Source organism: Marmota monax, unplaced genomic scaffold, assembly GCF_021218885.2.
Source record: "Marmota monax isolate L192 unplaced genomic scaffold, Marmota_monax_Labrador192_F-V1.1 WCK01_AAM20220418_F8-fsc00029, whole genome shotgun sequence".
Classification (NCBI taxonomy): Eukaryota; Metazoa; Chordata; class Mammalia; order Rodentia; family Sciuridae; genus Marmota; species Marmota monax.
The window spans coordinates 8,071,168-8,099,006 of NW_026693024.1; the positions used below are offsets into that span (position 1 = coordinate 8,071,168).

The 27,839-nt window shown below is 42.7% G+C and overlaps 1 protein-coding gene across 8 annotated transcripts in view; it reads left to right on the forward strand.

The window, feature by feature from the left end:
* Rreb1 (ras responsive element binding protein 1) overlaps nucleotides 1–27,839 on the forward strand; it is a 131,581-nt gene that overhangs the window by 24,468 nt on the left and 79,274 nt on the right. Inside the window, exon 1 of one of the 8 annotated variants that reach the window (XM_058582384.1) lies at nucleotides 10,903–14,416. The exons of the other annotated variants lie outside the window; for them this stretch is intronic. The gene's annotated coding sequence lies outside the window, so the exon portion shown is untranslated. Of the gene's footprint in view, nucleotides 1–10,902; nucleotides 14,417–27,839 lie in introns of those variants that run through there. 8 annotated transcript variants of the gene reach the window in all.

The window sequence follows — 27,839 nt, forward strand, 5'->3', positions numbered from 1 at the left end:
CTTCGTTGCGTTGCTTAACTGCCCAGGATGCTGGTGGGGGAGGAGCTGACTCATTGCTGATGTTTCTGTGTTGTTGTCTCCAGGAAAAGCATCTCCAAGTCTTACCTTTTTCTGAGCTCTCGCTAGGAGCAGGTATTTTGTTTACTATTTTAGTTACTATCTGTATATTTTTCAAAAACATTTAATTTGCCTTTCTTTGAAATTTTTATAGCTTTTTCAAGTTGCTCTAGAGAATCATCAGCAGTTTCTTAGCAAAGCAAGGTAGACAGTATTTATCAGCTGATCTTGGGAAAGAATAGAGTTTGGGAAGCCAGCACCACTTTTAAAAGATCATTTTGTTTATATATTTTTGCAAGTGCTAAACATAGGCAGGGAGAATTGCTTTAATGAAGTAGACCTGGTGGGAGAGGTGACAGGTGTCTAGAGGGCCAGCCAGTCTCAGTTAAAGGACTCTGGCCATTTGTACAGTGGGACCAGTAACCCCTCACCTTTGTACTGTGGGTGAGCTTCACACCCAGATACCTTCTTGAATAGAAAAAAGAGGTGATTTGTAGGGGGAGTAGTGCCCAAAGTCATAAATAATAGTCCTAAACACTTCTAAACCCATAAAGAGTGCATAGATATCTATTAAGAACGGACTGAATTCTGGACATGATGCTTTCAAGGGTTCTGTATTACTAGGTGACTTTTAAAAGGTTGTTCTTAATCAAACATGTGTTGCCCTTAGAATTTTGTTTAAAAAGTCTGCATCAGTTCACATCCTCCTTCAAGAGGGGACAGTGAAACAGAAACCTGAGGGGGAAAGATAAAGCCTCGGCACCTGGCCTCCTCCTTTCACTTCCTTTCCCAGCTCTGCCCCTTTGAGATGTTCTTCCAGAAGATGGAGGAAGCTGCTGCACTTGGGGTCATCACCCTGGATCTGGGGCCAGGAGTGGCTCAGCACTGGGAGTTCCTTCTCCAAAGCCCAGGGCTGACTCGTCACATTTAGCCACTGTCAGGAGGTGGGCAGTCATGTCCCAGGGCCTGCGAGGAACTGGCAGGAGCTGCAAGGGGAGAAGAGAGTAGGGCTCCAGCTGATGCCTCCTCCCTGCCCCCTGGGGTGCAGTGTGGAGGGGGGCAAGGATAGGGAGTTGAAATCCTGGAAGGACAGCTGGAGGGGCTGTTAACTGCCATTGTCTCTGTACAGACCAAGGCATGGTTCAGAAACTGGCTGCTGGCATTTTCTCATCAGATTTTGGCATTCAGGGGGTGCTTCTGATAAATTCGTGGTTGCTAGTGTGAATATAATATGTATGTATGTTTTGGGATGCCTGATATATGAGCAAAACTAAGAAGCCAAATGTTAAGAGAGTTGTTGGTTTACTGAAACTAGCTTAACTGGCCCAGCTGTTGGAGTCATTTGTTCAAACTACTGCAGGTAGTAATTTCTGTTTGTTGTACTAAAGAAATGACTTGGAAAGGTGCAGTATTAGATGAAGGCACGGAAGGCTCCACATTGTGCTCTCCTGCCTGGGGCGCTGGAAGGAAAGGATGGGTGATGGGAGTCTCTGCCCTGGCCTGGCTCCTCCTCTTCCTCTCCTCAAGAGCTGTAGCCTCAGCGATCCAAGTAGCTGCCTGGTGCAAGGCCGAGGGGCTGGATTTTTAAGTATTTCTCAGTAGTTTTCAGTGTCATCAGTCATCACTTCCAGAATTCCTTTTCGTTTTCAAGGGTACCTAGTCTAAGCGTTTAGCTCCGTTTCAATGGCTCTCCTCACTCTCTTATGCCCGGACAGGAAGATTAATAATGTTAACTGATTTACTGTCGCTGCAAAAAAGCATTAGTTAATTAGACTTTTACACCTCAGTCAGATGGCATTAGACACCCTTTGTGCACTCTAACTCAAGGATGTTAAAGACCTAAATCTTTGAGGGGGGAAAAAGAAAGGAAGAAAGAAAGAAAAAGGACAGGCACTTTTCCAGTTTAAGCTGCATGTTGGTCCATGTTAATTAGGCATTTGTGCCTTAGTCTGGAGGTGATAGAAAATGCCAGTTACTGTGGTATTTAACTGACATCAAACTCCTGTCCAAATAATTCAGTTGGGCCCAGCCTTCTTTCTTAATTGGTGGGAAGGAAAACTTCGGCACACACCCAAACTAAGGAGGAAACTGTTACTTTCGTTGGACATTTAAAAATTTCATTCTGAAGGATCTGAGGAGCACGTGTATATTTTTTAAATTAACTACCCATTTGGGATTTTTAAAAACAGTAACAACCAAAATCTCCCCTAAGCCTTGAACTACTCAAAATTGATTAGTTTTTTTTTAAGTTTTCAGTAAAAAAACTTTAGTCATTGCTGTTATCCAAGGTCAAAAAGTAGTTATTGCTATATCCGAGGCCCATATAAAGTATCTCTTTAGCACTGTTTTTTTTTTTTTTTTTTTAAGAGTTCTAGAAATTGTCATTTAATTTTCTAGGTTACAGTCAGATTTCTTATCAATACTAGAAATTCATATGTGGATTAAAGTGCCAAGCAACATATATATTTTTAAAACCAGTATATGGTGGCATATTAAAAGAAAAATGACACGATGGTTTGGCAGGAGTAATTACAGGAAAAATTTTTTTAAAGCAACTTCTTCCTAGTTTTTGGAGAAGGTAATCCTCAGTGACAAGAGTGTAGCTTACCTTATTCATGAGGCATCTAAAACAATTCCAAAAGTAATAAAGACTTTTTTCTAACTCAGGGTAGCCTTACTTGACTTAAACCTCACTTTGTATGAGTTTCTAGCCAAAGGTTCACACATGGGAGAGCACTTCATTTTTAGTACTGAACTACTTTTTGGTGCACTGGATGAATGTAATATGTTAGCACTGCTGTAGGGCCTAGAATTGCTTGGCTGCCCCTTGCCCTGCCTGCCTGGTACTGGCTGAAAAGGTACCATTGTTTGTTCTGCAAACACTGGGTGATGTTTGTTTCCAAGGTGACTGATTCTATTGCTACTCTTTAAGCAAGGGGGGATGGGGGAGAGAGAAAGTTGGCTTTAAACACCTTGAGAGCATCCTGTTCTGGATACAGTCTGTGTATGTGTATATGAGTACGTTGAAATTTTATTTTAACTAAGGTTATTGGAGAAAAAGGGATAGTATAGAAGTGGGAGAAAAACAATATTGGGAAGTCCTGATATTGAATTCAATTTATTTACAGTGAGTTTAATAGTAAGATGTTAGAATTAAAAATCTGATTAGACCGAGGTTAACTGTTTTTACATTTGGAAAACTAAAGGGAGGAATAGTATTTAGACGATAACCATTGAAATGTTAAGTTTATTTTTTCATGGAATAGTTCTTCAGCTGTAACCTACATATAGCTATTAAGATAAATGCTTTAGAGTATAAAGTCAGTTATTGATTAGGTAAATGGTCTTCAAAAAAGTGTGAGAAAACATGAAATATAAATACATTTTAGTTTTAAATTCTGTTTAAAAAAAAAAACTTAAAAATTTGTGTCAAATTTCCAGCGATAACAAAATATACCCAAAGCATCTTTTCATGGTGATATGTATTGACTTAATTCATTAAACTTTGGAAATGTGTATTTCACATCAGTGAGAAATTTTAGGTTCTAATTTTTAAAAAAATTCCTTCTTGGCCCACCCCCCACCCCAGCTTTTTTTTTTTTTTTTTTTTTTTTTATAGTATATGGATGCTGTTAACAGAACTTTGCCTTTTCACTCCTATCGGGTTTAGTACAGTTCATGCGCAGGTTTCAGTAAACATTAACTACTTTTATCAGGGCTTGCAGTGTGCTGAATGGTTAGCAAAGAGTGTGTACTGCAAGAGACAGATGAAAATGAGAGAGTCCAAGGTCACATGGATGTTGATTTTTTTTTTTTTAATTGAGAATTTAGGAGAAAGACATCAGTATCAACGCTTAGTAAATTGCCTCTCTTTATGCGGGCTGCTTTGCCTCTGCTTTTGTGTATTCGGTTTAACAGATGGGTTCAGATGCTCCATCTGAGTGGCAACACAAGAGATTTCAAGATTTTTTCTTCTTTTTCCTGTCATTAAGAGGGGTGGGGGGGAAATCACTCTTCAGGGCATCCTTCTAGGATGAAAAGTGCTCAAGGCCCAATGAAAAAGTAATGTAACATTTATCATGGTGATACTGGAGATTCTTTTCACTGTTACAGGGATTTCCTTTTTTTTTTTTTCTTTCTCAAAGATAATTCGGGATTTCCTTGTGCTGGTCAGTTTGGTTTCCGCAGTTAGCACAGTAACTCATAAACCAAGTGCTATAATGAAATATTGCCAAATATAGAATAAGCATGCAGGTTTCGGGTATCGTGTAATATTCCAAAACTTTTGCCTGTATCATTTTCGAAAATAGGAATGTGCTTATTTTTAGTGAAAAGGATATGCAACTTTTAGACATTATTGACAGTAAGAATTGTCTGCTTGCCTTTCCAGTCCAGCAGGTATGGAAGCACTGACACTAAGCAGTGGGCCCTGGTCATGGTTTTCTTCTCTTTTCTCCCTGGCTGGCTGGTGGGTCTGCCGTGACTGTGGGAGCCAGCTCTAAAGCTGCTACACGAGAGTTTTCTGTAGGGTGGCTCCCCTGCACGGAAGCACGGAGTTTAGGCTTCAGAAGTGCATTTAGGTCCTGTGCTCTCGGCCCAGTTGCTTGCCTGGTTGACCCAGCGCTCCGGGCCAGGGGCCTGTGGAACGAGGGAGCAGGTCGAGCAGGTCGGTGGCCTGGGGTTCCCTGGGAGGTACAGAGGAAGACAGTCGGCGCCGAGCCGGGCCTCACAGCCATTGTGCACCGAGAAGGCACTGAGCAGGCGTGCGTTCGCACAGCTGCCGGAGCCGCGGTGTGGTGTCCCGGCCCTCGAGGGTTTGTCCGTGCCCTCCCGGGCAGAGGTAGCAGGCAGCCGATGGTGGACACTGCCCTGGGTCAGCGGGTTCTGCTGCAGCGGGACCTGCTCCACCGCCCGCCCCTTCTCGGCTCCCGCGAGTGGGCAGCTGGGCCGTCAGTCAGGGCGGCAGGCCCCGATTGGCTGGCTGGTCGCCGGGGGCGGGGCGAGCCGGCCCTTGACGGCCTTCCCCTGCGCGGCGTCTCTGCCCGCAGAACTCGACGCGCTGTTCTTCCAGAGAGGCGCACGGCACCCTGTGGCCGCTGGAGCAGCAGCCTAAGGACGACCAAGGGTTTTCAGGAGCTCGTTTAGCCACTGAACCTTAAAAAAAAAAAAATCCCCTCAGGGAGAGATTAGAAGACGAGTGCGCCCTGAGCTAGTCCCCTTATACTTTATTATTATTACTTTGCTAATTTGAGGACTTTCAGCTCTACCACTTTTCAGTTTTCGGAAGTTCTGCTTAGGCATTGGCTTGCCCGCGCGTGTTGTGTATCCACCTCCCAGAATAAGTCGGTTAGAACATTTGGCCTCCCTGCTGACTGTTTTGGAGTGGAAGCAGCCTGAGGCTCGGAAGCGCCCAGCCAAGGCCTGTGTGACAGGAGGGTGGTCGCCCTTGCTGGAGGAGCCCCGCGGAGCAGCCTCCACACGGAGAGGCTGGTGGTCCAGCCTGGAAGGGGGACGTGACCTGCTTTCCAGAGAGAGAATGGAGGCAAAAGGCCAAAACAGCCGAACCAGCTGCAGGGCTGCTGGGTTTACATCTTCCCGGGGTGTCAGGCAGGCGCTGTCGCCCACCGTCCTGTGCTCAGAACCATGTGCTTGTCTCCTGAAAGCGGAGCCCGCTTGACTTGTCTCACTGCTCTGTTTCAAGTCTCTCCTTTTCCAGGATCAGTTTAATTATAAAAATGAGCCCATTCAGCTGGGTCGTTTCTTGATGTTCTATACTTGAAGTGCACCACCAGTGGGGATACCGTCAGCACTGCTACTCATGGTCAGAGGCCACCGGGCTCTGCGGCTTCTTGTTAAGTGTGCCTTGCCTTACCCACAGACAGTCCATGAGGTCAGCCTTGACCACCTCCCGGCATGTGCTCTGTAAGTTGCCACCTCTGCAGTCATGTGACTCAGACCCACGCTGAAGCCAGGGTCACTGACTGCCCCCAGGGTTCCCCCACCCAACACACACATTGCAGGGCACTGTTGCACCCTAGAACCATGTCAGTGACTTACAAGGCAGGGCCTGGCCTCTCTACTTTTGGAATTTGTCCCATTTTGCTGTGCTGCCTTTGGTGATCAGTTTTCTCAAAACAGTGATCCTTTACCAGGGTGAAAGCTTTTCTACACTGCAGAAGCCAGGGCCCACTCCAGGAGAGTCCATCTTGTCTGGGTAAAGGCTAGAAACAGGTAACCTGCCCATTTCTGTTGGAGACTTCTGATGAAACAAAAGAATGTGTTTCAACCTCTAGAATTTTTGGGGAAAATGATGTTGAAAGGGTTAAGAAATGATAAATCACCAAATTCTCCCATCTGATACTTACTTGCAAAGCTGTTCTCTATTAAATGAGGTATTGAGCTACCTGTGCTATGACCTTGATAGGCCCACGGCATTGGCAGATGTCAGTGCCACTAATTAATTTTTTAAGAAGTTGAAGCTCTTACAAAATTATCAAGGATGCTCAGTAGCTGGTACCAGATGTTTCTTTTGTTAAGGGAATGGAAAAGCAGTGTCACAGGTAATTGGGCTATGGATGTTTAATACCTTGATCTGAGGCTGTGGGTTTTGGGATGATTTTTAAGAAGGGTTAGGGAGAGTGCACATTCTGGTTTCTTATGTGCCCCCCCCCACACTTGCAGCATTATCTTATGTGGAGGTGTTGACTCAATTATCATTAGACCCAGCTCCTGTTAGAAGAGAGTAAATGGTACTTGGGGCCTCTTTATCTGTATGGTTTTGCCACAGCTGAGGTGACAGCCTGTTCTAACTGAATTCAGTCCTTTTTTCCTCCTTCACTGTGGAACAACAGGAAAGTCAGCCGCTCATCTTGTCGGGTACAGACTTTACAGCCTCTGAACAGCCTTTGCTTTTGCAGTTTATGAATGCACCATTTGTTATTTAGAGTACAACTGTTAGATACAACTGGCCTCTGCAGCCCACTCTGCCCAAGACCAGTGAACATCGCTGTGGCCTTTTTTTTTTTTTTTGCATAGGCCAAATTTTTGCCTTAAATACCACCATTTTGTTCACACTAGAATTTCTTTGACCCAATTTACATTTTTCACATGTAAGTTTCAGAAATAAGCCTTTAATTTGTTCAAACTGTTGGGTTGGCAGTCCTAAATAAGTGAGAGTATTGAAGGAAGAGATTGATTTTGTGCCTTAGTTATGTACATGTGCTTAAAAAAAAACAAAAACCCAGACATGTGACTATAGTTTTATTTTAAATTGGCTTGAAATTGTGAAGTTTTACTACTGTTTTCTAGGTCTTATATATATTTCTTTTTGACCTTGCACATCATCTCTTTGTCATCAAGTATTCAGTTAAGAATTTAAGATTGATCTTAAATGTTCTCATAACAAAAAATGAGTATATGAGGTGATGTGTTAATTAGCTTGATGGAACTATTTCACAACATATTTGTACATCAGAACATCTTGTGTACACTGTAAACATGTACTTTTTTTGGGTAGTCTAAGGATTGAGCCCAGGGCTTAGTGCTATACCACTGAGCTGCACTGCCAGCCTGACAAATTATTTGTCACCTATGCCATAATAAGAAAATTATTAATTGAAAAAATAATTTAAGTGAATCTGTCAAAAACTAAACTCTGTAATGTGGTATTCTGAAGTATTTGTAGACAACTTTATCCTTTTTCTTTCCTCCTGAACCAGGGTTTCCTCCAAAAGTGATACTATTAATGTTAGAATTTTTACTAGTGTTTTTTTCTCTTTCACATGTACATTTTTGGCCCTATGTAATTAATTATAATAGATATTGTGTTTTGTTATCTCTGTGGGCACAATTCCTTCTTTACAGTTCATTTCACAGTATTTTAGTTAAAAGAGTCTTAAAATCTTTTTCTTCTGTGTTTTAAATATTCAGCAACTGGGCCAAATTGTTCATTCTAACTGCTATCAGCCCTACTTTGGCTGAGGAGAAGAATTTCTGTTAAAATAGCACTAAGTGTCCTACAGCAATCAACTCCACATCCCTTGATATCCTGGAGATTCCAGAAATGAAGCAGTCATTTGCTGAAAATTAAGATTTCCATATGTAAATCTTCAGGTAGATATATTTATTTGATGTCTTTCAAAGATGTTATGGAGACCCTGGGTTGCATTTGGCTTTTGCTAAAATGGGTACATACAAACATGCTTAAGGGGAAAGAGTCCAATGTTTGAGATCTGTGCTCTTCACTTTACTGTGTGGAGAGGAAGATCTCTTTTTGTAAAGATTAGATCGCTACCTGAGGAATCCTTAGAGTTGATGTGAAGGCAAAGCAGACATAAGCAAGAAGTTGGGGCAGAGGGTAGGCAAGCTCTTCTTCGAATGTATCATCCAGGAACAGGTTTCTTAGCCCTGAATCCATTCTCATTTTCAGAGCGTGTTTTACCTATGTGTTATCCCACATTTTGATGCTTGGATTTGATCTACACCTTTAAACTATGTGAAGTCTCATTGGTCTTTTCTCCCTTTGCTGTAGTTTCTTGTGTGATTAATTAGGTGTATTGCTTAAAATGGCAACTGAAACATCACCAGGAATTTTCACCAGGTAGAAACTGTTTTTTCCTGTGTCAGAACAACCAGTGTGGCTTAGTTGATGCTTCTGTTGCTAAGCAGGTACATTTCTGGTCTGAAGCCTGCCCGTTAACCCTGTAAATGCCTAATGGCAAGCAGAAAAGAAAAAAAATAATTTTGTCATTCTTTCTCACATAGTATTTGTTGGAGTGTATGAAAACTGGACCTAGCTCAACCTAATCCTGAGTTACCCATTTTAGTGGGGAAGGAGAAGAGCTGGGGGACAGCGGGGGGGGGGGGGGGTGGCAGTTTCCATTGAGATGATAGCTCCAGTAGCCGAGAGTCCAGGTCTCAGTTAATGTGATCAAAATTATGAGTTTCATTTCAGTGAGGAATGGGTTTAGCTATTTTCTTTGGGAGTCTTCTCTATACGTCTTACTTTAATCACCAGTATGGTGTGCGAAAGGACAAGGGAAGAAGGGGTTGCAGTTTGCATTCATTTGCCAGAAAGGAGTTAACAGAACTTGCCGCAGAACAGGTTGGGCAAGACTGTTAAAGCCAGTGATGAAGTCTTTCTCTCTCTTTCCCTCTCTTCCTCCTCCTCTGCTGCCCCCACTTCTCCCGAGATTTTAAAACATCTTCAGAGATCACACACACTCTCGCACGCTCCCCGCTCCTCATTTCAGTGTCTGGCTTTCCCTATCCGAGGCAGAACCTTTGATGTGAATAAAATACTTTGTGCAGATGAGGAGGCTGCGCAAGCAGGCCGGCAGCCGGCTGTGGGACTCTGCCTGGCCAGCTGTTTCTCCAGCAGGCGACGGTGCCCTCTGTCATGTAACATAGGCCCCATTCAGCAGCAGCATTCTTGAGTGTGCATTTATGCCTCTGTGGGACTGTGGGGTGGATGGCCTGGGCGGGGGCGGGGGGGGGGGAGTGGAGGCGGGGAGGGAGAAGGAAGTGTGCGCACAGACAGCCGTGGAGGGTGGTGCGCTGGAGTGGCTGCCACTGGGGTGCCAGTGAGTCAGGAGACTTGCTGTTGGAAGCATTAGCAGTTAGCTCTGACTTGTGGCATGCCTGGGGGCCCTAACTGTGGAGGAACCAAACTCTTTAAAAGCTAGTTCGGTCTGATATAAGTTGTGCATGGTGTTTTCATCCGTCTACTCCATAAGCACACCATATATAGTCATGCTGGAGCTCACTAGGACACCATCGCAAGGGAACGTTGCTAACACACAGCTCCTTTGGCCTCAGAAGCAGACTCACTAGGTGCTTTCTATTGTGCTTGCCTTGCTTTCTTCCTTTTGGAGGGCAGGAGGCGAGAGGAGAAGGGACTCTTTTTCTATCTTTACACTGTTGAGTTTGCCTGCCCTCTGAAAGCTAAAGAATTGTATTGTCACGCAGGAGAAACTGAGTTCGGTGTGCATCTGTTTTAGGATTCGAGCCTTGTTTCTGTTTGTATCGTTATCAAGTGTGTTTTGTGTTTTATGGTTCCTGGTCTCCCACTGTCTGCTACTAGAGCACCTTCTGACTTTTGGAGGGTGCGCTGTTCCCTGTAATGTGTATTATTTATTGGTGGCCCTGTCTCCAGGGACTTATGTGTGTGCTTTGTGTCTCTTGTCCCAGCCCTTTCTGAGCTGCTGAGTATGTTTATACATCACCTTCAGATGGCCAGGGCAGGGCAGGCAGCTAGCTCTGTGGAACCCGTGGCCGCCGGTTTCCACTTGGCAGAGCTGGGTCTGTGGAGTGGGGAGGAGACAGTAACGAGAAAGAAATGCACTTTTGTCCCCCCCCCCCCCTTTGGAATACCCTGGGGACTGCATTTCAGCTTGGAGTGAGCTGGGTGAGGCATTTGTGGTCCAGATAAGAAGTCTTCTTCCTTTTCCCTCTGTTTCCTTTTCCTTCCTTTTGCCGCCCACCGCCCTCCACGCCTGATGCCTTTCTTCTTAGGCCATGTAGGTGGGTAAACCTTGAGGAGAAGATGGCTTTTGAGTGGGATATTCGGGTACTATGTAAAAAGACAAGACAGGCGCTTTCTTTGCCTTGTTTTCTCTCGGTGGCCTCAGCAGAGTGAATTATATCTGTGTGACAGTTAATTGTACCATCCTTCCCCTTTCCTAAGCTGATAAGCCTCTCTGTGTCTGTCTCCATCAAGCTTCTTTGTTTGAGAAGTTCCTAATGCAGTAGAAGAACAAAGTGACACTTTTTCTTACTCACTGAAGTCTCTCGAGCATATTTGTAATGTCCTTTATCATATTTTTATTTCTTCAGTTTATATAATTGAATTGTTCTGAGTAGTAAAAGTGACTGATAAGTTAATATTTTCTTAAAAAAATCAGTTTTTTTGAAGGAAGACAATGTTTTGGTTTTTTTTTTTAGAGGTATTTGTATTTATTTCTAAACCCTGAAGAGAATTTGATGAATAATGTTCAGAATCAGACACTGGGACCTGCCAGAGGACAAATAACAATATGAATAGCAGCTGATTTGCTAATGTGCAGTTGACTCAAGGTATACACCACTTATGTAGGGGGTCACTTATTTGGGCATCCTTAGGTCCAGAATATTGAGCTGATGTGCATGTAAGAGCTAGTGGGATACACATTATTGGGGGGGTTGTATAAAATAAAGCTTTCAAAAGTCACAGAGGTGATAGGAAATACTGATGCTAATACTCCTACCCTTGATTTGTGTTGATCCTTTAAGCCTACACTCTAACACTGTTTATTCCTACTGTACAAGTGACTGACCACCTTATGTCTCACATTTCTCAGTCAACTCCAAATTAGAGGCCAGAATTGGGGGTTGAGGGTGGAAACGAGCCATCGGTAGGAGGTACATTAATGACAAACAAGAAGTATGTCAGGGGATGGGACAGGAATGGCTAGTTACCACCAGGGGAAATTAAGGAAACTGGACAGAGGAGCCCTCTGTGTTCTTTCTCACATCTGCATGGGCATCCACAGTGATCTCATAAAAATTTCAATTAAAAATACAAGCACTGCCAACTGAGGATATAGGGGCAATGCTGAAATAGAAGAATATTGACTAGTTTCCAAAGGCAGCCTTGTTAGTAATTATTCACTGTGAAATGATGGTTTTGAGTCATTCCCCCCATAGGTTAAATTAATCACATGTTGATTCATCATACTCTTAGGAAGTTTAAAAGATACTTTTAAAAATGATTAACACTTAGGGTTTTATACAGAAAATTAATTTCTGAGTCCCCCTCCCCTATTTTCAGCAATGTGCAGCTACTCTGTGAGAAAACATGAAGTATTAGAATTATCTTTCAAGTGTAGTCAGATATAAAGTAAAAGTTTATTTTACTTGGACTGCAGGAAAAAAGCTGTTTCTTAATAGATTCAAGTGATGTCCAAGTACCATCATTAGGTGGTTGACTTTAAGCCATCTAATGTGAATTGGAAGGAAAGAGTGTCCCCGCTCCCACATCCCACCTGAAGACTCATTCTACAAAGGATGCAGTCTTAGTCTGGAAGGGACTCAAGTGGTCACTTGGTCTGTTTTTATGAGTTTGTCTATATTCTACTAGATATTCTGGCTAGTGTCTAGAATTGAACAAGTTATATGGAATCGTGTCCATGTGATTTGCTTTTCTGTTTTCTTTTTTTTTTTTTTGGCCAGGAGAAATGTGATACTAACTTGGAACCAAAATATGCTTATTCTGCAGAATTATTAGATTTATGGGGGGGGGGGAGTTGTTTGCTTTAATGTTACTTGCTAATTTTATTCTCAGTAGCTCCAATTTTACAGGTAGAGAACATTTGAGCACTCCATGGTGATACATCATAGTCTCCCTTGATAATCCAGTATGGACATTTTTATAGAAATCCTAGGGTTAAAAACTATCCAAAGTTGCAAATACCTGCTAATGGTTCTCCAAAGGCATTTTGATTTGATCTGCATAAGTACTGACCCAGGTTTCAATAATCAGACTCATAGCTACATCTTAAATACTTGCATATTAACTCTTAATAGTATCAGATTTCTTTTATAGTTAGATTTGCTGTGATGCATTATTAACCTGTGCATAAGCCTGCTAAAAACTTTTTCCTTCCTGATTCAAATAGGTTTATGGTGTTGTTTTGGTGGGTTTTTTGTTTGTTTGTTTGTTTTTGTAGCTTAGGAGTTGTTCCTGTGAGAATTTAATTAGATTTGAAATTTGAAAACTAGAATTCGTGATTACTGCCAATGATGGTGGAGAGTATTCTCTTACAGAATATATGTTTTTGACACTGTCGGGCAGGGAAAATGCATATGAATTGTATATACACAATAGGGACTAGTTTTCTGGATTTAGACTCTCAGGGCAGATGGAAAAGTAATAAAAACAAGGACTTCCCAAGAAGCAAGTAGCAGGTTTACAAGCTGACTCTTTGGGATGGGGACAGCACAGAGTGGACTTGCAGAGTGTGGCTGAGTGGTAGAAGATGGGGGTCAAGATTTGTGACAACCTTGCCCAAGTGATCTGTAGCTGGTTACAGTGCAACTCAGTTTTAGCCGATGTGCACAACTTCTGGGAAGGCTGAGCCTCAGCGACAGTTGTTAGAGATCCCAATGGTGGAGGTAGAGATGCTGGGCACAGAATGGAACAGTCACTGGCTGCTTGGAGATCAGCCTCTGTAAATCATAGGCACCAAAAACTTGTGTGCCACTGGAGTCACTGTGGAGAGAGCAGGAGGGTACATGCTTCCAATTGGTGTTCTGATGCCCTTTAAAGTGCCTGGAGCACTTCAGAGACACTGCAGAAATGTGTTGGACAGTTATTAGCATCTCAGTACATAGCATCCATTGTTTTTTAAAAGCTTTCCCCTTTACAAAATCCTAATCTTCTCTATATAAAGTAAATGTCAGTCTACTGTAAAAGCTGACCAAAATTACTTTTGTTTTACGCAGCATGTTAGTTATAAGGACGGAAGTAAAAACCCAACGAGAAGAATTTGATCAATTGATTTAAGATTGTTGGAGGATTGAAGTGTTACTTGATTGCTGGTCTTATCCAGGATTTTGAGATTTCAAGGAAAAGTGGACAATGGCTGCTTTTATCCTAGGGATTTCAGCAGTCATATGATCTACCAACCAGCCCCCAGGAACAGCAAGCGCCGGCAGTCTCTGTGCTGAGGAGTCCGTGTAGAGGAGGAACGTCAAAGTGGGTGGCATGTGCTGGCTTAGGAATCATTTAGCCAAGAACTGGTTTTGGTCATGACTATAATATATGCATAACAGTTGCATTTTGTAGAGACAGGACACATGAATGGTCTGAGATTTATTTGGTCGAGTTGGTGGAGCTTGAGGAGGCAACAGGAGGGATGCCAGTGGGGATCAGCAGTTTCCTGAGGAGCCCAGGGGAAGCTGTCATGGCCAGGTTGGAGACAGGGACAGTGGATCATCTTGTTAAGCCCTCTCAGAGAAGTTACTGGCGTGTGGACCATGTATGAAATCACACACCTCTTTGGGCATAAGTAAATGGAAAGGGGATTTTGGCTATATAAAGGATACCATTTGTAAACTCCCAGGAATTTACTTAAGCTTGACTCTCTCTTGTGGTGAACATGACTATGGAGAAATGAACTGAGCAAGTCAGATCATAGAAACTGCATGTCATTGCTTTTACATGGCTTCCGATTTCTGAACATTGTATGCTCCATTGTGTTCCTCTCTTGCAGGCACACATGCAAGAACTCTGATTTGAGGAGACAGGATAAAGGTTATAAAATCACCTGACTGAGTAATAGGGAATTGAGTTCTAGCAAGATTGATGCCAAGTTTTTTTTTGGTAAGCTTTTATAATAAATCAACTTATCTAATTGTACATCATTCCTGTTATTGCAGTATTCTAAGAGGAATGTCCCCTCCTGTTAGCTCCTTATGAAAAATAAAGAATAGTCTGGTTTGGGGGAATATATGGAGACTTCATTGGTCTGCCTAATATAAGTAATTCCTGTGATTTTTTTTTTTTTTAAAGTAAGCTCTTACTACTGTTAATTTCGGGGGTTGGTTATTCTTTTTTAAGATAGGGTTTCACTATGGTCCCCAGGCTGGTCCTCATCTCCTGGGCTGGAGTTGTTCTATCATAGCCTCCTAGTAACTGGGACTACAAGAGTGCACTATTACACTAGCCTAGGTTTTCTTTATTTTTAAGTAACTTTTTTTAATGTTTTCTGAAAGACATGAAGAAAAGAAAATCTACTCACTTAAATTATCTACTCACAGTTACTATTTTTAAAAAAATTAGAGAAATTCAACTTTAAGTATTGGGGCCTTTTTATTATTTTCCATTCTGATTTTACAGCTGAGTTACAATATGTGACCAGATGGATTACATGAGTGTTGACCTTTTTGGGGAATGCCACATGCAAGTACCTAAAGAGCTAGAATATGACATACCCAGAGAATGAGGTGTTCAAGGGGCCCTCAAAAGAAGCACTGATGCAACAAGGTCCTATCATCTCAGGGTTGAGCTTTGCCAGTGCTGGATGGGACCACAGAGCATTGAGCTTCTTAATAAATGAGTCTTGTGTCGGATTCCATCTCTTGGGTCCCCTTCTTCCTCTGGGAGAAGTCTTTTCTGCTGTCCTTTAATAAAGCCTCTACTTTCCACTCTGAAGAAAAAAAAAAATGAGTCTTGTGCATGTGTACCAAAGGCCTCCTGCTCTCTATAGACAGAGAATCTTTTTTTGTGTTCCATTCCACATAATCTGGTAGATAGTATACTTTTTTTTTTGCTACTGGGGATTGAACCTAGGATTGCTTTACCATGAGTACATCCTTAGCCCTTTTTATTTTCTATTTTTGAGACCAGGTCTTCCTAAGTTGCTTAGGGCCTCATTAAACTGCTGAGGATGGCCTCAAGCTTATGATCCTCTTGCCTTATCCACCGGTAGATAGTATACTGTGAATAGCTTATTGCCTGCATGTTAAATTGCAAAATGCACCTAGGTTAGCTAGAAACTATGATTTTTTATTTGTTTTTTATTTAAAGCAGTTCAGTAGTTAAGTGCTGATGAGATAACCTAATTTTGCCCAGAGAAAAAGGTAATCAATTCACACATGAGTAAATAAAGTCAAAACCTTGTACTCTTGGTCTGCTCTACAGAGGCTGATTAAAGTCAAAGGATTCCAGTAGTGGGAATACACACACTCACACACATACATTCATACACACACAGATACAGACACTGTATCAACAGGAGATTAATTCCAGGACTCCCCCTCCCCTTGGATAGTTGTAATCCTCTAACATCAGCCTCCCCAAGTCACTGTGATTGCAGGTGCGTGCCATCATGCCCAGGTTCCAAATTCTTCAGTGTATTTACCGTTCACGTTGTTAATACTTCTTAGCATATTGAGGTTTCTAAATTATTAGCAATTGTTTCGTAATCATATGCTACTAAGGAACTTTTATATTTGATGAAACACTCAAAAAGGGAGGTTAAAAAATCTGTTTTGGTAAATGGAAGTTTATGAGAACAAGATAGAAATCCTGGCTGATTATAAAATACCTTTTCTATGCATTTGATAGGTTGGACTGATGGTGAAAATAGGCTTTGTCTAAGTCAGGTTAAGCTAAATGATGCTGAGGTATCAAGTAAACCTTGAAATCTAAGAGGCTCAACCCATAAAACACCATTACTTGTTCATATGAAATCTTTGGTTGGGCTAGCAGCTCCTAAAAAGTGGCTCAGGGAACCAGGCTGCTGCCCTCTTACAGCTACCCCTGCCATTACAAATGATTCCAGATGGACACAGCAAGAAAGAGTTAGCACAGATCTCACACGTAATAGCTTCAGCCTGGAAGTGATGCGTGTCACTTGTGACCACAGCCTATTGGCCTAGAATTAGGCGTGTGGGCTGCCTAACTCCAGAGGGAAAGGGGTGCTGAGAGAGATGCAAAAGAACATAAGGATAGCCAGGTGCTGTGGTGCCCACCTGTTATCCCAGAAGCTTAGGAGGCTGAGGCAGGAGGAGGATCATAAGTTTAAGGCCAACCTCAGCAGCTTTGCGAGACCCTGTCTCAAAATAAAAAATTTGGTGCTGGGGGTATAACTCGGTGGTGAAGTGCCCCTGAGTTTAAAAAAAAAAAAAAAATTTGGTAAGGATATTCTCTGATCAGTGAACCACTCTTTTACTCTCCTTTCTCATTGCATTTCTGGAAGATTTACTGTACACCTAAATAAGCTACGTAAGTTTTAGGCCTAAAGAGTAGATCTTAATGAATTAACTGTGCCATTCAGCAGTGGTTCTCAAAATGTGGTCCCCAAACCAGCAGCATCAGCCTCACCTGGGACTTGTAGGAAACAGATTCTTAAGCCCTTTTCAGGTTTTATCAGAAACTCTGGAGGGCTGGGTACAGTGGTACCTGCCTATAATTCCAGTAGCTCAGAAAGCTGAGGCTTTGAACTGATCACAAGTTCAAAGCCAGCCTCAGCAACTATCTTAAAATAAAAATTAAAAGGCTGAGGATGTGGCACAATAGTTAAGTGCCCCTGGGTTCAATCCCTGGTACCAAAAAAACCAAACAAAAAATTATATATACATAACTGATATTCATTCTCCCCTCCCTCCCTCCCTCTCTCCCTCCCTCTCTCTTTCTCTCCCTCCTCCCTCCCTCCCTCTCTCTCTCTCTCTCTCTTTGGTGTGGCTCAGCAGTAGAGTGCTAGACTGGCATTTGCAAGACCCTGATTCTATCCTTAGGACCACACACACACATACACATGCAAAAGCTGTGGAGGTAGAGTTCAGAAATATCTTATAAAAAGCTCTCTAGGTACATTCCAAAACATAGGTGAATCAAATGTCTTTAGCACCTGTTGGACTCATGGTAAGTGAATTAAGTCTGAAGTAATGATACATACTTGTTAGTGTGTATGTGCAGGACACGTGCTCAGGAGGACACGTGCTCAGGAGGACATATATGATAATAGCAAGCATGTAGGGGGTTGTACTAAATGTTCCAAATAATGTTTAAGCACCTTATAAATGTGACTCATCTATTTCCCACAACAACCATATAAAGTGAGTATTGTTATGATCCTCAGCTTAGGAAACTGAGGCAGAGAGAATTTCTGTCACTGTCTAAAGGCAGTGCCCATAAGGTCAGGCCACTTACGACAGTTGGCAAGTGGTAGAGGCAGGATTTGAATCCAGGTGATGTGGCTCCAGAATCTACTCTGTAACTATTGTGTGGTTCTACCTGCTGATCTTTGGGTGGCCACCCACTAGGCCCTGTGGTCATTTTTTCACTTTTTCTTGAATGGAGATAGTTTGTGAGAATTAGCAGGAAGTGTGGTGTGCTGGTTACAGTTCACATTTTAAGTTAAGCCCCCTCACCACGAGTTTCATTCGTTGGTGGTTTACATGTGTGGTGGGCTGGTGACAGTGTTGGCCAATCTTGGAGGTGCACAGCTAGGCAGCAGTTGCCCGTTCATTTAAAACTGAACAATAAATAGAACAGGGTTGTTAGGGTTAGAACCAGGGAGCTAGTGGGAAGTGGTTTCTCAGTGAGATAGTCGTGCTACAAGAACATTTTCTTCAGTTAACCTATGTGCAATCTCCAGACTCGAGGGAGAGGCCCTGTTCTCATCACCTTCCCTTTTTATTCTTCTGCCCTTTCATTTTCCTTCATCCATCTGCCCTCCCTGAGATGCTCATCGGAGGCCCAATTCCATCGGGGGCTCTGAACAAGGTTTCTGTTAGGTCTTTATGAGCTAGACATCAGTTTTATTAGAGAAAATGTGTTTTTCCTTCCAAAAAACGAGTTAAAAGGGTTTTCAACCTTCCATTTGGGAAGTCTAAATAGAGTTAGACCTTAGACTGACTTTAATTTTGAACTGATCAAATAATATTTTCCAAATGACATTTAGAACTGCTTGTTTCCTTGTATCTTTATTTACAGTTTGTAATTATTAATTGCCTTTTCTTCCAAGTGAATCTGTTGTGTCTGTTGTTTAGGTGGCCTTTGCTGGCCTGTGTGTTTTCTTCCCTGCTTTGTCTCTTGTGTTCAGCAGACTAGAGCTGAAAAGGCTCCTTGGCAGCTCTGCCCGGGACAGTACCAGCTTTGACTCTAGGTAGAGGATAAAGATAGCATCACCCCTTTCGGGTTTCATGTTGGCTGGGAACAGCTGCTATGCTTTGTATAGCCCTTAATATAACATTTCATCCCTGAGTTGCTAAAATTTTTAGTTTTCTCCAAGCCAGGGCTTAACCATGAGGTTTTGACATGCAGATGGAGAGTCTAGAATTTTCCTTTGAGAAACACAGTTGCTTGTCTTGGTTGTTTAGACCAGTACAGAGATACGATGGTGGAAAGAGAGAGAGAAGGTTGTTTGCATAAGTTGCTTTAAAGCTCCATCCACTTCCTTCATCACTTTAAATGGTTTAATTTGCTTAGGTACTCCAGCAGAGGTGTAGATGATAGAAGGAAATCTCAAGTCAAATCTAAACAAAAGAAGAAAGAACTGACCTAAAAAAGAGCAACTGAACTCACACTAATTGAATCACACTTTTGCCCAGACCAGCATAGGGACAGAGTGCTCTTGGTGGTCTTGTGCCTCTTAACAAGGAAACCCTGCCAGTCCTCTTGCTGGTCTCCTAGTGCATTCTGCATGGAGCCACATCTGGGTTAGAGCTGCAAAATGTGAAAGCCATTTCACATTGGCACCTGGAAAATGTATTCTCCCCTCTGGGAGACCTGGTGCCCTTGGTATTTGTATTTGGAATCCTCAGGCATCCTTTGGGAAAAAGTAATAGGCTTGCCTCTTACAGCTAGAATGTGAGATGCAGCCATTTGAAATGGCATGGTATGAACATTCCCTCTCCTTGGCCAGTCATTCCGAATCGGAAACGGGGTGCCTGTGGAGTAGGAGAAGGGGATTCCAGAGTGCCACTTCACTGCTCCCTAGACCTGTTCTCAAGGGAGAACACCTTATGGTCACGTGGCTGTAAATACCTAAGCTAACTAATGGTCTCCCTCTCTGTTTAGCTTCCTTTTCTGGGGCTATTGCAGAGTCAGGAGCCGGGGTGAGGAGGGAGACTTATATCTCTGACTGCCTCCACCAGCTCCCTGGGGTCCTTGTTCCTACCATCAATTTCCCCTTTTCTTCTTCCTCCTCGCAGCATAGGACCATGGCCTATTTCCTGGAGATTCCTGTTGAGGACACTATTTGAATGCCTCTGTGTGCACAGGATTCAGCAAAGGCCATCCTTGGGCACCCCCTCCAGGATTCCTCTTTGCTCTTTCATCTTCCTGACTCAGGCGACAGGCTCCGCCCACTGGCTGCTAATGTGTTCACACTTATCTGGAGGCCATTCTTCTCCCTCCTGAGGACCTCGATCCTGCCAGCCCTTCTTCCTACCCCTTGTGACTAAATAGGGGTGTTCTTCGTGTCCCATGCTTGAGTCTCATGAGCTCAGCGGTACAGCAGCACAGGACCTTCCTCTCTGAGGAATCCATCCCCAACACTTATCAACTGATTTCACTACCATGACCTTCTGGACCCCTCCTCATTTTATCCACATTCAGAGTCTCTAAAAAAAGAACTTATCCCAGTCCCCTTAACCATTGGAAACTTTCCCCAGTCACCATTCTGTTTCCTGTGGCAAGAGAGACATGGTCTCTTCCTCCATGTGCTCTTCACGGGGTTGGTCTCTTCAGCTGCCCCAGGAGCTTCCCTTTCTTTGAAAGTTGTTCTGGTTTGCCTTTCCCTTCCTATTTCCTCTGTTCCCTTTTCTAGTCTGTCTTCCTTCCCTGCAGTACGGTACCATGTTCAAACAGGTTTCTTGAAAACTCTTACATCACCTTTCTCAGCCTACACTGAGCCCACACCCCCCAGTGTCCAGACCCAACCCCAACATTCCCAGCGCCCCATAATTTACACACCCTCTGTAATCATCCCTGCCCTCAGCAGCACCTGGTCCTTTTTGGGTCTCAGCTCCTTCCAGCCTCTTTTCTACCTCCGTGCCCCTCCACATCCACTCTGCCCATCCACGCTGGTCTCTGCTCTTTCTGGACTGAAAATTAGTACTCCAGGGGCAGCACTTAATCCTCTTACCTTTTTGTGCTTCTCTCTCTCTCTCTCTTTTTTTCCCTTCTCACCTAGATGGTGAGCTCATAGGTCATCTCCTTGCCCCCTGCCCCAGTTTAGTACTGGGTCAGTAATTGCTAATTGAGGTAACTAACATGCATTTTTATCATCAAGAAATATTTGAGGGCCTTAGAGTATTTTACCCCAAGTCATTGGAAGTGGGATCACAGGTCCCATATTTTCTCCCCCAGACTTTTTTAACCTCTTGATAGCTTGAAGGCCCGGGTGGGGTTGGGGGTGGATGATCAGTTTTTATCTTCAGAGGAAATGGGAGAAGACAAGGACTGAGCCAGCTCACCCATCCACTACTACCCTTGTCGTGATTCTTAAACTTTATAGTTGATGTAATTTTTCCCATTATAGCCAGTTATGCATTGCAGTTTAAACAGAACTGTTCCATGCTTAGGGGGACTCAGCTTTAGTTCCTGGTTTTTATTTAAAAGTCTCACTAAGTCCCCTATTACCTTTTATTAATTGAAAAATAAACATAGCCCATTAGACCACCCTCTACTCCATGACCCCTTTGAGATTCACAGCAATTGATCGTGTGGGGACCACATTTACACCTACCTGAGGTGCTCTTTCAGAAAACCTCACGCCTTTGATGGCCTAGAGTTGGCCACAATATACACTCCCAAGTTTTAACCTAATAGTTGCCATAAAGAAACTAACTGGAATTCCAGCAATCATTCCTGGAATAACTGAGGTGGGGACAAAACCACACAAAGACAGTGAGGTAGATGGGGCCCACCATGATCTCTCCCCACCCCTTCCTTTCCAGGAAGATGAGTTCTGTTTCAAAATGATCATGTTTACAGCATGTATGGGGGATAGTTTTGGAAACTGATTGGACTAACTTATTGAGTCGTTGTCATTTATTTGTCCACACTGCTTAAGTGAATTCTGTCATTATGTCATTCTATCTTCACAAGAAAAGGGAAGGTTAGAAGGTTTGCTATTGCCAGTAATAGAGTCAAGCCTAGCAAGCTTAAGGCCCTGGGTTCCATCCCGAAGGCCACCAAAACAACTTTAGCTCTCCGAAGGTAGAATCTAGTCTGCTGAGGCTCAGACCACTGCTGTAGTTCTGAGAATCACAGGTTCTTTGGATAATCTGGTAAAATTTATGTCTCTTTCTATGAAGAATGAATACCTTGTAAATTTCTTGTAAGTTTTCAAGGGTCTGGCCTTTGTGCTTGTCTACTTAATAGTGTCTATCAACCTGAGTATGCTGTCTGTTCAGTTTAGCCCATAGTAGGCTTTCAGCACATGTTTATAGAGTGAGGTAAACTAATGCCTACTCTGCCAGGCATGTTTCTGACAAAAGATACATAAGTTGGGGAAGGGAGGACAGGGAGCAGTCCACATTTTAAAAAGGTTTGACTCCTGATTATTTTCTTCTTTGTATGTTTTTTTAAGAAATCCGAATGATTAACAGAGACATCAAATTATACTTGTATTTTTAGAAATCACCATATTGTCATGATACATACTTCATTTTAGGTGATCTTTTCTAGGTTTCATCCGTAAATATGCTATCATAGCACAGAATACTTAAACATACCAATTTGACTTGTGTGTACAGGTGTGTGTATAATGAACATGGAACCCAGGACTTCAAGTATGTACCATTGAGCTACATTTCAAGCCCCCAACATGCTTTTTATTTTTATTTTTTTCCAACCTGCTTTTTAAACATGACGTAGCATTATAAACATTTTCCTGTGTTTTCACACATTGACCTTTATGTTTCAGGTGGACCATGTTCAAGCAGGTTTTGAGTAGATGAGGCAGGGTGGGGATGACTCATCTGGAAGAGGTCAGACTGTTTAGGAGATAACCTTCTCTTGGTGGTCTACTGGGTTATTTTGCTCTATATGCTGAAACTTTTAAAAATACTAAGCAAAATAAAATACTTCTGGGACTGCTAATTCCCCTCCTATGCCTGTAGGCAAAACATACTATACTGTCTTTCTTCCTGCCTCAGGGTCTAAAAACCCTAGACGCAAACAAGTTAAGAACTACTGTGTAGTAATAAAAAGAAACTGGAGTAAAGATCTAAGCTATCCAATGAAACTGCCACTCGTCATGTGTGGCTGGTTTTGTTTTGTTTTTGGTACGTTGGGTCGAACCCAGGATTATCTTACCACTGAGCTACATCCCCAACCTTTTTTATTTTTTATTTTGAAATAGGGTCTCACTAAGTTGCTTAGGGCCTCACTAAGTAGCTGAGGCTGGCTTTGAACTTGGAATCCTCCTGCCTCAGATTCCCCAGTCTCTGGGGATTATAGCCATGTGTCATGGTGCCTGGCTGTAGCTGGTTTGTGTGTGTGTATGTTTTATTGTGGTGCTAGGATAGAATCCAGAGCTTTGTGCATGCTAAGCAGGTCCTCTACCACTGAGTTATATCACCAGTCCACGTGTAGTGGTTTAAATTTAAGTTAGGTTTAACTAAAAATTTCAAAAGTTTAATTCCTTATTCATATAAGCCACATTTCACATTGTGGCTAGTGACTGCCATATTAGACAACATAGATAAAGGACATGTCCACCAACTGAACTGCACTACTAGAGATTGTGTCATTTCAATAAAATGTTTGATGCAGGATCTAACCTGTTTTATTTGATAGCCTTTAGAGAAAAGAATCTGCTGGGCCCAGTGGCTCATTCTTATAATCTCAGCTAAGGAAGGCGGATAACAAGTTCAAGGCCAACCTGAGCAACTTAGTGAGACCCTGTCTCACAATAAAATGAAAAGGATATAGTTCAGTGCTTGCCTACCATGTGCTAGGCTCTGGTTTTAGTTCACAGTTTGGCCACATAAAGAGAGAGAGAGATGGACTTTGTTTTTCTTTGGAGACACCTTAGGCATTTTACATTGGGTGAAGTTTTCTGTGAGCTTGTAACCTTCTGTAAGTTAAGTCTCTTTAAGCACTTTCCCCTACATCAGCAAGTCATGATGGTCAGTTTCATGTGTAGAACACAATTTAACGATTAGTACATTCCTTCCTTTTATTTGTTTGTTTTTGCCATGCTGGGGTGGAACTCAGGGCCTTGGGCTTGCAGGACTGTACCACTGAGCTAGGCTTCTAGCCTCAGTCACATGTTAAATGGCTGCATGTGTTACATGTTTCATTTATTCCCAAGCATTTATCTTCCTGTATCCAGAGCCCACTTGCACTCCTTATCCTCCTCCTCCCAGATCTGCTTTTCTCATCTGCTCTTTTCTGGCTGGGGATGTTTATAGACAAGTTTTCTTTAAAACAAAGCTCCTTTCTTAATCCTGCTGTGTGCTCTTTACTCTTTCCTGCGCGAGGCATTTCTCCATCTCTGTTAACTGCCTTGTCATCCACTGTGTTGCTCCATGCAAGCAGCCCAGGGTCATTCTGGACACTGTCCTGGCCTTCACAGCCAGGATGTCCTGTCTCCTCTCTGTTCTTCCTCTGTGATACCCCCCACCCAGACAGTGCCTCTTCTTGTCTGTCTTTCAACCTCTCATAGTCACCTCCTAATTGGGTTATGTGCCCCTAGTCATCCATTTTTAAAACTGCTGCCAAATCTTTTTAAAATTGGGTAGGATTATTTCATCCTAACCACTGAACCACATCCCCAGCCTTTGTTTTTGAGACAGGGTCTCTTTAAGTTGCTGAGGGCCTCACTAGATTGCTGAGGCTGGCTTTGAACTCTTTTTTTTTTTTTTTTAATGTTGATTTTTTAGTTGTAGATGGACACAATAACTTTATTTATTTTTATGTGACACTGAGGATCCAACCCAGGGCCTCGAACATGCTAGGCAAGTGCTCCACTGCAGAGCCACAACCCTACCCCTGGCTTTGAACTCTTGATCCTTCTGCCTGGGACTCCTGAGTTGCTGGGATTACAGACATGCACCACTGCGCCCACCTCGTCCTGATTTTTTAAGCGGGGGTGGGGTTAGTAGGTTTCACAGTGGCAGGATAAAGTTCATCCCTCTCTGATGGAACCTTGACCTCGGGATCCTTCTGCCAGCCCCATCCTTGCCATTTCCCCCAGTCCACTCTCCCTTCTTTCTCAAAGTGTGCTGGTATACTCTGATAGCTCCCAGGGGGGTGGTTTCCATGGGCTAGAAACAATGTAAAACGTTTGCAGTCGGACATGGGGTTACATTTTTTTTTTCTTTTGCCAAGTAAGGGCATGTAAATGCAATCATCTACTGTCTTTATCATCTCATTTTAAAAAGGGGCTTTTGTAAATTAAAAAATAAAGAATGAATTTAGGAAACAAATTATAATGAAATGCAATTGTCATGTGCTAGGTAACTCTTTTTCTTTTTTTCAGTACTTGGAATCGAACCTGGGGCCTTTGGCATGCTAAGCAAATGCTCTACCACTGAGCTACTGCCCAGTAGCAATTAAGAACTCATTCTTTCTCCAAGCTGTGTTCCAGTTTTTGCATGTGCCTTAAAGCAGGGTCCCTTCCTCAATCTCATGTTTGCTTTCGCCCTACTGCCCTTAAGCTGGGTGACTCTTACCCTGGTGAGCCCATAGCTTTAAAGTGTTTGGCCCACACTCCCCTTTCTCTCGGGTTGGAGTTTTGCTCCTTGTCTCTACTCTGCCTCAGCCCGAGCCAGGAGCTCAGTGCCTTACACCTTTTTGGAATCTCAGTGGACTCTAGTGCCTGAACATGACCATCATTTGCACACTGATACCACATCTTGTCCTATATCTAGGGCACAAAAACAGTATAGGATATTTTAAGCAACTAATTTTAACACCTTGAAGAAAAGGCACACTTTTCTGCACCTTCTTAATGTTTTGGATCAGACGTACTCTGACCTGTAATTCCAACTGCAGCAAACTGAGAAGACATTTTTTAGTGAGATATGTGGTTGGGATTTAAGAAATGATACATAAGTACAAAGACACTGGAAGTTTTAAAGCCCAACATTAGTATGTTCCTTTGTTTTCTCTTTCTACAATTAAAAAAAAAAAAACCTTAGGAATGTTTACCTAACATTGTGATTGTGAATAATAATATTTGACTATGAATTTGGATTAAACAGAATATAGTTTTAGAACCATTAATGTGGTACTTTTTTGAACTTCTGAGTCTTGGCTAGGAAAATACCAAAAAAAGTCATCATCATAATTAGTAGTTCTTTTTTCATGGAGGGATCCTTAAAAGGATTATTCTTACCTTAGCCAAAGCACAGAATTAAGGGATCACTCTAAAGATTAAAGAGATGGTAAGTTTTTTTCTTAAATCCCTGACTTTCTTGCAGGTAGCCAATTATATAATCTTTTAGACCTTTACTTTGTTGTTTTGCTTTGTTTTCCTTGGGAAAATTCTTTGTTCAGATTGGGAACACACCAGGATTTCTGAGTCTTCTATTCTACTTTATGGAACTGTTAGTTACAATTCTAAACTGGTTAAGTAACTGATGCCATTCTCTTGCATTATACTTTGACTTCTGCGTTTTAGTTGTGGTGCCGGCAGAGCATGAAATTGAGTTTGTATGAGCATGCGTGTGCCTGGGTGTAGTGGACTTCGTTTTCTTTCCAGAATTGTAATGAAGCATCTTCAAGGCTTTGAGAAAGTTTCCTCAGGCATATTCAGTGAGCTGGTAGATGCCATTGTTTCGCAAGTTTTCTGTTTTCTTTGTCTGTACAGGTTGTTCCTGACTTCATGGCTGGGAGGAAATTGAGGATGCTGAAGTGTCTGCTGTTTGGCTGGTGAGACAGCCAGTTAGCTGGCGCCTGTTCTCCCATGGTCTCTGACAGGCTGGGTCCTGTGGCCATAGGAGAGGGGCCGTCTCGAAGGCTATGTCCTAGGTTGTGCTCGGAGCAGCATGGCTCCTCTGGCCTCACATTCTGTCTTAGTCTATTATCTAGCCTCATTTAAAAAAAAAAAAAAAACACGTAAAAGAATACTGGCTGCATTCTGGAATATTAGCATAGAAATTGGTATTATGTACTCAGCTTGTAAATAACTTGCTCTGTCACTCATTCCCCACCCCTCTCTCTTTGGCCTGGCCTCCCTTATTGTCCCCATCTCCTTTCCCTCACCCAGCCCTCTTAACTGAGATTGTGAGATTTGTTAAGGGGTATTTGGGCAAGGCAGTTTTTCTTTCCTTTAATTGATTTTGAAGCAAATCCTTATACCCCAAAGTAAGAATTCTCTCTGACAGTATTTTTATAAACATCTAATTTTATCATCTTCTGAACCCATTATCTTCATGTGTGCTGATGCCCAGAAAATGAACTCCTACCTCATATGGCAGGGAGTCAGGGGCCTCTTTTGTCTGATGGGTGAGTTCTTGCTGTTCATCCCATCCTGTAAATGACTCAAACAGCCTTATAATCACCATGATTTTGCGCATAAATAAGTGGGTTTTGCTGCCATCCTCAGTCCTGTGTATTCATAAGAAGGTTCTAGCAGCTAGCAGGTAGAAGTTCTTTTGAGCCCAGAACTCAAAACACCCAGTTTTGAGACCCAATAATTAGGTCTCAGGTGCAGAGTTAGGACCAAGAGAGATGTCAAAGATCGAAATCTGGCTTCCCCCCACAGGTGAAGGGTCCAGGTTATTATGGGTCACGCACGCGGAAGCAATCCTATGCTGTACTGCTCTGCATGCCAGTGTTAAAGGACATTATGGCAAGTATATTAGTGTAAACTACACTTGAGCTACTGCAACTAACTTACTGGGTTTTCTGGACTTTGATGAAGAAGGTGCTTGTGTTTGTTGCAGACAGAAAGTAAATGCGTAAGTGAACCTGCACAGTAAGTTCTTCTCTGGGAAGCACCAAACCCCTCCCACACTGAGGCTCGGGGAGTGCTGGTCCATTGACTGGGTGGCTGTTAAAAGTTGGAGCTGAAATGAATGCAGCTGTTGCTCAGGCCACTGTGCCACAGCCACGGAGGCAAGTATTTGAAAAAATTCACACGGCCCCTCCAGGAGAGCTGCAGGAAGTGTGGCCCTTGGCTCCGAATGGTCAGCAGGAGATAAAAGTGTGGACTGTTGGAGGCTAAGCCCCTCCTATGGCTGGATGGTGAACTGTTAAGGGAAGATAAAAGAGTAGGGATGTTCTTTTTGAACAACAGAAGGGTGACTTTATCACATGCATTCAAGCAAATTAAAGA